Genomic DNA, 10,071 nt, shown 5'->3' with positions numbered 1-10,071 from the left:
AATTTTTCATCGGAGCAAACCCAAAGAATTTTGTTATTAGGCCGGGTTGTCTAGGCACTCTTAGGTCACGCTTCGTTCAACAGAAATCCTCCTTAAACTTCTTTCAAGCTAGAGGAATTAATTTGAAAGGGCGACTTGGTTAGGAAAAGGTTGATTTTGGGATTTCTTCTTCTTTGCAACTCAACTCAGAACGCTGGGTTGAATTGCTTCTAGGTAGATCGATTGGGGGCAAATTACTCATCGACTCTCGATATTGAATTTCTTCGATTACGCACTTTTTCGGGGTTAATTCTCTTTGCAGTCTTCCACAAAAACAATCATTGGATGTGTGAAGCCCAATTAGGATAGGTCTCACTTGGTGAATTCGTCTGTAGCCTCGAATTTGATATCAAGCTCTTCTTCGAACTCCTTCAATGGCGGATAGGATGGGAGAATGGGTTTGAGGTGTTTTCGCGCTTCCCTTTTTCACTAAACTTGTGGATAATCTTGTTTAGAAGTTGTAGGATCAAGGTTGGAAAAAAATAATGGAATGTAGCTCTCGAATTTGAGTGGAACTCGAGAACTCAATACCTAGAAATAGAAGGCTTATAACTCTTGATTGAAGACTCAATAACGCTTAGGGAGGATTCACCGTCATTGAAATGTCCAGAATCGCCATAATTTCATCCTTGATATTTTTAGATCTTCTACTGGAAAAACCTACTCCAATCAAAGGCTTGTCTACCTTTGTTTCAAACTCCAACCATTTGATAGGATGACTTGTTCTAGATTGTGCCCAAATTTGGAGGAGATCCGATGATTGGATTTTGACATAGGATAGATTTATGCATAAGAGTATTGTGCATATCTGATTTTTGGTCAGCAGGAAGATTTTGGTAATTATCCATGTTTTCATGAGCAATTTGGTAATCTGGCTATTTCCAAATATTTTAATATTTTTTTCAAAAAATCCATAATTATTCCAAACCTTCTTTACCCCTTCTGGATCATTTTTTCCTTCTTACACGCCTAAAAAATTTTCCTCTATAAGAAATTAAAAATCAGGAAAGTATTGTAATAATTGGAAAAAGATCTATTTTCCCATGTTTTTCCAACTTTCCTTTGTTATTTACATTCAAAACCTTATAACACTAGGTGGACAACATACTTCGCCCTATTTTGGAAGCTTTATTGTTCTTGGATATTACAAACGATACTCCACCTCAACCTATAGCCTGTGAAAACCTAAAAAGGAAATGAAAAAGGGGTGAGTATATAAATATACCTAGTAAGCAATCTAGTTCTAGGATCTCATTGCATCCATGATCTAACAGGTGATCACGGGCTTTACACTAGGCTCTAAGTTATTGCTCTTGTTGTGCACGATCCTAGGTAGCTAGTTTTACCTACGCAGCAATAACCACTATCTAAAAATGAGGCACTACTTTCATAAACTCTATACCATGTGAGGACAATATGGTGAGTGTTTCTATGGTTGTCATCATTAGAGGTTAGCGGGTGAACACATCCATAGGCCATGAATTCACCCAAAGTTGGGCAGTGCTACCCCCTGATACGGGGTCAACTCCACTGGCTACCCACATGATCAAAGTCGTCTCATAGAATGGATCATTTGTGCAGGGTAACCACTGATTAACCGCATGATCAACGCCCTACCACAAGATGGATCCACTCTGCAGGGGTAATCCATTGACTACCCGCATGATCAATGCCCTACCACAAGACGGATCTACCATGCAAGGTATCCACCACATCATCGAGTCACAAATCCCTAATTAGCCTCTTGCCTAGCTCAATGATATTGTACTAGAGTGGAAAGGGAGGTGGAAGGTCCTTTGATACTATACTAGTTACTATCAGCTTAGAAAGCTACCTTTTCATTCTTAGATGTCAATTAGGTGTGAGATCTCACATCAGTTGGAGAGGGAAACAAAAAATTTCTGGAAACTTTTACCTAGTAAATGCATTTTACAAACCTTGAGGGGAAACTCGAAAGGGAAAACTCAAAGATGACAATATTTGCTTGTGGTGGACTTGGATTGTTACAAAGGGTATCAGAGCCAGATATCGGGTGGTGTGCCAACGAGGACGCTGAGCCTCCACAAGGGTGGATTAGGAGATCCCACGTTGGTTGGAGAGGGAAACAGAGCATTCCTTGTAAGGGTGTTGAAACCTCTCTCTAGTAGACGCGTTTTAAAAACCTTGACGGAATTCCAAAAGAGGACAATATCTACGAGCGATGGATTTGGACTGTTATAAATGGTATTAAAGCCAGACATCAGGCGGTATGCCAGCGAGGATGCTAATCCCCCATCGGGTTAGATTGTGGATCCCATATTGGTTGAAGAAGTGATCAAAATATTCTTTATAAGAGGGTGAAAACCTCTCTCTATTGGACGCATTTTAAAATCTTTCGAGGAAGTCCGAAAAGAAAATTCCAAAAACGACAATATCTGGTAGCGGTGGGTTTAGACTATTACAGATTATGGTAAAATCTATTTTCTTGTGAAATGAACTACTATCTAAATCTCGTTGAGTATTGTTACATCAAAAAATCTGTAGCTCAAGTAAATGGATGTAATATAGAGATCTAGTTTTATGCAAGGAAAATGTAGTGTGCAAGCTTAATGGAAGCTTGTATGGGCACCAATGGACTGACCAGCAAAGAAAAATGTGACTCAGCCAACAACATAAAATGACGAAAATGACTAAGAGTAGTAGCTGCACCATCAAAAAGGAAGTGTCCATCTCCAAATCCACTTTCATTGACGTGAATCGAACATGTTACTTTAATTCCTATGCTTATTGTTTGTTTATTTACTTGTTCTGTTATTACAAAATTTCTGCTATGTTTAGAAAAAGTATGCTTAGTTGGGTAGTGAGAGTGAGGGGTAGAGGAAAAGAAAAAATCTACTAAAAGTACAATAACAACGATAAGCTTTCGATTATGAATACTTTGAATGTGGTACCTTTCCTCTGGCTCAAAGTACGTAAAGTCATTATTAGGTATCTTGCTCTTGTTTAGTATCTTGTTTGTTATCAAATATCTTGTTATTACTAACACTTATATACTTGAATTAGTAGTAACATAAAGATATTTGTCGAAGTATCTTGTTAGAGGAACTTATATAACTTGTGTATTAATGAGCCCATTTACTATTAATACAGTATCTTACTCGTTACTACTAACATTTATAATTATTTAATTAATGAGCTCAAATTATTTATACGAAAAATGATGATGTTACAAGTTAAATGGGATCCTTAAATAATTTGGCCCAAAGATCAAATCCAATTGATTAGGTCAAACATTATCCAAAAACCATGATACCTCTCGAAGACTAACTATGAGGGGGAATTCTATTTCATTTTCAAGGTTAAGAAATTGAGATCTCCAAACAACTTAGAGAGAATTCATAATCAATTAGAAAACTCTTATAAGTTCTAAAAGTCTCCTGATTAAAAAAGGAAAAACAATTGAGATTTTAACTTTACAAATACTCACTACAATTTATCGTTCGAGTGAAGTACACTTCTAAGAGAGATAATTATAGTATTAGAAATTGTACTATCTTCAACAATTTAACATTCTAAACGTTTCTACGATATTCAATAGATAAATACATTTTGTTTGAAGTTTAAATCTTGTTCTTTGTTTGTTGACTTTGATTTTATTATAAAATCTTAATAGTTAAAATTATTGGTGTTAAACAATTTAAATTCTAACCACCAAACCCAACATTAGACTCAATCAATTAATATATAAATTGATGGGAAAATCAATACATACATTCTATTTAATAGAAGGAAAGAGACCTAAATTATAATAAATTTTTGAAATAAAAAGTCGTATAAATTCAATATATAGATTCAAGGATAGCCCACAATCAATTTTTGAACCACCAAACACACATCAATTCAATTTAAGTAATGTGTACGTTGAACTATTGACTTGCAATAAATATAAATTAAATTAGAGTGAGTGTATATGCCAAGTTTAGTCCATTCCATCTTATTGATGATTAATTAAACTTTGACCCTCTAGTTGGTTTCAAAACAAATTTCCCTTGTACATCTCTTTCAAATTTAGTTTCTAACACCCTCAAGTTTGGAAAATAAATAAGTATTCTCTTCTTTAGAATTCTCAATAACTTCTAAGCTTAGGTGGCTTTTGAGTTAGGACGTTAAAAATTCTAGAGAATTTTTGTCCCTAAAAGTTGACTATTCTTAAAAGAGCTAGGGTAGGGTAGAATCTCCTCATGTCCTCCTCACTTTTTCAGGTCGCTTCATTGTCTCTGTGATTACCCCACTGGACCTTGACCAGAGAGATTTCCTTGTTTCACAACTCTTCACAACTCTTGACATCACTTGCTACAATCCTGATCGAGATTTTTTCATAAGACAGATCGTCCAAAAATGGGAGCGTCTCATGTTTTATGACGTGAGTAGGGTTCGAGGTGTACTTTCAAAGTATAGAAACATGGAACATGTTGTGCACAACAGCGAGGGTTGGTGATAGCGCTAACGTGTACGCCATAGGTTCTATCCTCTCGAGGATCTCGAAGAGACTTATCAACCTCGAACTCGGCTTACCCTTTTTCTCGAACCTCAATACCCTTCTCATAAGTACCACCTTCAAACTCGAGGCTCTTCCTGCGAGAGTTTGCATAACTCTTTTGCGGGTTTTGTGCAATCAGTATCCTATGTTAAATCTTCTACACTACTATGTTAGTACTTGAACCAATTTTAGCCCCATGAGATATTGCAGACCTGTCTTCTAAGAAAATCGGTATCTGATACCTTCACCCATACAAAGCCTCAAATGCTCAAATGGAGCCACTACATATTCGCTTGTTAGCTCTTATTATGGGCGAACTTCGTAATGAGTAGCTACTCGTTCTAGCAACCTATGAAATCCATTATACATGCCTAGTGCATGACCTATAAGGCATGATTCGACCTTTCTGTTTGCCTATTAGTCTGGGAGTGGAAAGTTGCACTAATCTGAAGTTGCGTACCAATCATTCTAGCATCACGCAGTGCTTCTGTGTGAACTGAGGAAGCCTAGGCTATCTTCGCCTTTGAAACCCACAATGAAACGGTCCATCATCATCTATATTCTTACCAACTCTAGCACAAACCTCGACAGTCTATCTAGTACTTGCTTGTATCTCTTCGATCGTCTTCTCGTCCTATTTCTTTTCAAGGAACGTTACCTAACTCTTGAGTCTGGCTACCACTAGGTAATACTTCATTAGGTAGCCATTATTGAAGTAGAACTACGTTTCTACTCATTCCTCGATATCGAGTATTTTTAAGGTGCTCTTCTATTAAAAGTATGTGACGCCTCTTTGCATATGCATGGCACAATGTACTTGATACTCTCTTGGACAATCTAAATATTGAGAGGTCGTCTCTATAACCTCCAACCATGCTTCTACTGCCACTGAATCAACTTTGCAATCCCTTACTTATACCTTGTAATCCTAGTGAGACAATTTCCTACCGCTAGAATTCGCACTTCAAGCACTTTGGCATACCTTCAAATGTTTGTTGGGAACACAAACTAACTCAAGTGAAACTCTGAAATCAATTACATTTGAAAACAAAAAAGCTTTGAAATCAATTACATTGTAAACAAAAAAACTTGGTTGGCTTCTATATGCCTTACAAACTAATGAAATTAGCAAAGATAAAAATAGCAAACTCCAAAATTAAAGAAATTAATAGCACACTAAATGATTTTAGTGGTTCTAGCCTCCCTAAACAAATGGACATCATTTTTTAGGTATAAACTAACCATTTCCACCCTAATGAAATGTTGTAGGACTATCATTAACAATTTCTCCCCTAAAACGATTGGAGGGATTGCTTTCGGTATTACATCTACCCAAACACATCCATCTTGAGTGATTTTGTCATAATATCTACAACTTGTTCTTGTCTGACACAATGCTTCGGCTCAATAACTCCATCTCTGGTCAAATCACGCAAGAAATGAAACTTCACATCAATATGTTTGCTACGTCCATGCTTGATTGGATTCTTGGATAGCTTAGTGGTGGAATTGTTATCACATAACATAGTGATACGCTTGTCTTGAAATTGACCATTTTTTCCAAAACTCTCCTCATCCACACTCCTTGACAAGCACAAGAAGCAGCTCCATCACTGAGTAAAAACATCTAACCAAAAGTGCTCATTCTTCTATATCTCTTGCATAATCATTGTCAGTATATACTATCAACTCTCCATTACCCTTTTTTCGATAAAGAACTCCCAAATCTACCGTACTTTTTAAATATCTCAACACCCTTTTTGCAGCTTGCAAATGCAACTCAGTTGGACTTGCTATAAATATGCTAATGAGAGACACTACATACGTTAAATCCGACCTTGTTGTAGTTAGATACATAAGGCTTCAAATCAATTGTTTATACATGGTCGCATTGACCTTGACTCTTTCTTCATCCTTTGTCAGTCTAAACCCAGGAACAACAGGGTTTTTCACACTATAACTTTTTTCCATCCTAACCTTCTCCAAAACTTCTTTTGCATACTTTCTCTAACTAATATAAAATTTCTTCAAGATTTTGTAAAATCTCTACACCGAGAAGATATTTCATTTTTCTCAAATCAGTCATCTCAAATTCAAGTTTCATCGAATTCTTGAACTTAACAAACAAGCTCTCATCAATACCAGTAAAAATTAGATCGTCAACATATAGACTAACAATCAAAATTTTATCTCCATCTCCTGTTTGATGGATAAAGTATGGTCACAGTTGCACCTTTCAAATTCTTCTTTGACAAAACGTGCTTCAATTTGATTGTACCATGCACGTGAGGCTTGTTTAAGGTCATACAATGTCGTCTTAATTTGTATACCTTGTATTTTCACTACAAGAAATGGTACATTTAATAGCATTTTTTTATAGCCTTTTTCACATGAGGCTATAAAAGTCCTTACAAAAAAAAAGGTCGGCCCAACAAAATTTCATTTTAGGGCTCTTTTTATTATTTTTATTTGTCATTCATTTTCTATTTGGTTGCTCCTTCCTTCAAGCTGTCCAGACCATTTTTATTTTAACAATTTGGATTGCATTTCTTTTTTACAAAATTTCAAAACCCTAATCGACCATGTCAAGCTAGAGAGCGAAGGAAAGTGCGAAGGGAATGAAGGAGAAGACGGAGGATATGGCAAAGGAGGGGTCGAAGAAGGCGACGGAGACGGTGCAGAATATTGGGGAGAAGGCGAAGAGGACAGTGGAAGGGGTATAGGAGGCGGCGAAGGATACAGCGCAAAAGATAAAGGAGAGGGTTGTAGGGTCAGATGAAGATGAGGGGGAAGAAGGGAGAGGGGGGAAGAAGTTGGATGATTGAAATAATGGGTGGAGTTCCTTATAGTTGCATCAATAAAATTTCATGTTGTTTTAGGCTTTTGATCCAAAGATGTTCAATGTGCTTGTGGGAACTATGGAATAAGGTAGATATTTGAAGGAAATTTGTTTTGTTATCCTCTTTTTAAGTGTCTATGAATTTAAACACAAAGGAATTTATTTGGGGTATATACATTGGGTCTAGATTTGTTGCTCTTTCGGCCAAGAGCTTTGATATGTGTTGTCCACTTCAAAGGGCAAGGTAAGATGAACCAGTATTTTTCTTTTCAATTTTTTCATGATCTACTTCTTTCTTTTTTTTTTTTTAGTTTTTTATGGCTTTCTTTCTCTGTCTTTTAGCTTTAATAATGGTGGCTCTAAATCATTTTGAACCCCATTTTCTTTGATTTGGCTTTCTAGATGTTGGAATCTCCGTTGAAAATTTGTGTTTTGAGCTTAATTTGTGGAAGGGTTTTGATTGATAAGGCTTCTAGTGGGTGGAGTCTAAGTGGGTTGCTTCGATTTTGTGCCATGGTTGTGATTGAAGAGGGAAAATTGTAATGGAGGAGAGTGTCGGTTGAAAAGAGTCAAGGGATTGGTCACATTGTGCCTGAAAATGAGACGTTTGGCCATTTGATTGAAGAACATGGACATGAGAGTGGCTCGTGCTCTGATTTTCTTACATCAGAGACCACAGAGACCACAGGGCTTGAGGAGCACAGTCATAGCAGCTATGAGGACTCATCTTCCCCTTCTTCATTGAGTTGGTCCACTCGAAAAGCTGACGGACCCGATTGTATTAGACTTAATGTTGCTTAATGTTAGCAGAAAAAATTATGTTGTTAATAGGAAGCTGGAGAAGAAAGTATCTTCATCATCAGGTAATTTTAATCCTCTTTCCTTTACATTTATGGGGTTTCTCCATATAAATTGCATTAATATTTTAATGGTGTGTGGGGCTATAGAGATTGAGATGATGAAGGAAAGATTTTCTAAACTGCTGCTTGGAGAAGATATGTTAGGCTGCGGAAATGGGGTTCGTACGACATTGGCTATATCTAATGCCATTACAAATATTCTATCTAGGATTGGCATTGGTTACAGTGTCTAATGATGATTCCCTTCCCCATTGTTTTGTTATAGCCACTCTGTTTAGGCAATTGTGGTGATTAGAACCTATTCCCCAACAGATTAGAACCTATTCCCCAACAGAAGAAAGTGCTCGGCTTCTTTGTGTTAGCAATCATTGACGCCTACTTGTTAGGCAAGCTTGAGGTACTGGATAAGGATAACTTCAAACAGGTTTTTTTTATGTCTGTATGGGTTTTGGGAAAATAAACTTTTTGCAGGAAGTATTAGATAGTTTTGAAGTTTTCCTAAACCCTAAACTCTCCTCGCGTCGTTGAAGGAAGCTCTGAATTCGACCAAGGAGTTGCTTAGACTTGGGAGCAAGGGGAGCAAGGTTTGTCTGGTGCGTTTTCTCTACTTTTTGTGTGCTATCTGTTCAATTAGTGCGGTCTGCCCTGCAATGTTGTGAATTGATGAATTTCGTTATGATTTAGTGTTGAACAAGTGTTGAACAAGCTTGAAGGAGCTGCTTTGGCAGCTTCTATTTAATCATAGATGGTTTTTTTGGTTGTGGTCGTTCACATGCTTAAGTCTCATAAATGTAAGCTCACATGGAAAGAATTCTCTTTGAAGCTTTTATGCAATGTATTATTCTAATTCACTTCGATTTCGAACTTTATTTGGACTCAAATCTTCCTATATTGTGATAACTTTATTTGAAATTTTAAATGCATCATCACCAAATTTAGTTGATGTAGGTGGACAAGAACTTGGAGGAATGCATTATGTCACATTATTTGTCGAAGTAAGAATCTTGCTTATCGATGTAACCTATAACCTGTATAGCAACTGTAAGAGTAAGTGCACTATCTCTCATTGAAGTGTTGTGATATTGTGGCTAAGTTGCATGGTTGAACTTGTTTTCATTATTTGTCTTGTTGTGGTATTATTTCTATTTTTCATAAAGTGATTGTCGTTCAAACATTCAGCCAAGACACAAGACCTCCAAAACCATATGTTTTCTTATTCTATTGCTTGTTTTTTTCTCTATGTTATTATTACTCTTTTAAATTATCATATTCCAACCCCATCCCTAGATGAAGCTTGCTGGATGAATTTAATATGGGTTGGAAAAACCTTTTTATTCCTTTTCGTTCCTTAGTATTTTTTTTGTGTTGTCATATTTTTTAGAATATATTGCATATCATAAGTGATGGTTTTGAGAGTTTGTTTACTGCCCTATACTGCTTAAAATTCTCTCAAAGTTATGAAATAGAGTAAGGTTAGTCCATTGGAACTTTTTTTTGTAGATAGACCTAGAAAAACTCCTCAGTACTAGAAGGTTAGCACGAGGAAGGAGCGGGAAGCCTATGACCTACACATATAGAGGTACACATGCTACCTTCTTTTTATTGGGTTATTGGTTATTTATAGGAAATGGAAGGTGATAGAAGACTTACAATACAAAGGCATGAAGCAATCACAGACAATGGAGCATCGATCCAAATAATGGATAATACTTTATTTTGTATTGTTTGAAGTTACTGAATACTCATTTTGTAATGTAAATAGATGATGAAGTTTCAATTGTGAATGGAAATTAGAGTATTTAACTTGCAATAAA

General features: G+C 36.4%; 1 long non-coding RNA gene across 17 annotated transcripts; it reads left to right on the top strand.

Annotated features, from left to right (window-relative positions):
* Window positions 1-7,051: 7,051 nt before the first annotated feature.
* Window positions 7,052-10,071, top strand: LOC111783187 (uncharacterized). 17 transcript variants are annotated; one of them, XR_015420217.1, is made up of 5 exons: window positions 7,052-8,415; window positions 8,523-8,850; window positions 8,942-9,048; window positions 9,206-9,252; window positions 9,758-9,891. It is a non-coding gene; the product is annotated as an uncharacterized LOC111783187 (long non-coding RNA). The 17 variants fall into 17 exon arrangements; XR_015420218.1 differs by having other exon boundaries at window positions 9,197-9,252; XR_015420214.1 differs by lacking the exon at window positions 8,942-9,048 and having other exon boundaries at window positions 7,053-8,415; window positions 9,206-9,304; window positions 9,882-10,071.

This window comes from Cucurbita pepo, chromosome 3, assembly GCF_057944985.1.
Source record: "Cucurbita pepo subsp. pepo isolate OVF chromosome 3, ASM5794498v1, whole genome shotgun sequence".
NCBI lineage: Eukaryota > Viridiplantae > Streptophyta > Magnoliopsida > Cucurbitales > Cucurbitaceae > Cucurbita > Cucurbita pepo.
This window is presented reverse-complemented; position numbering and strand designations above follow the sequence as displayed.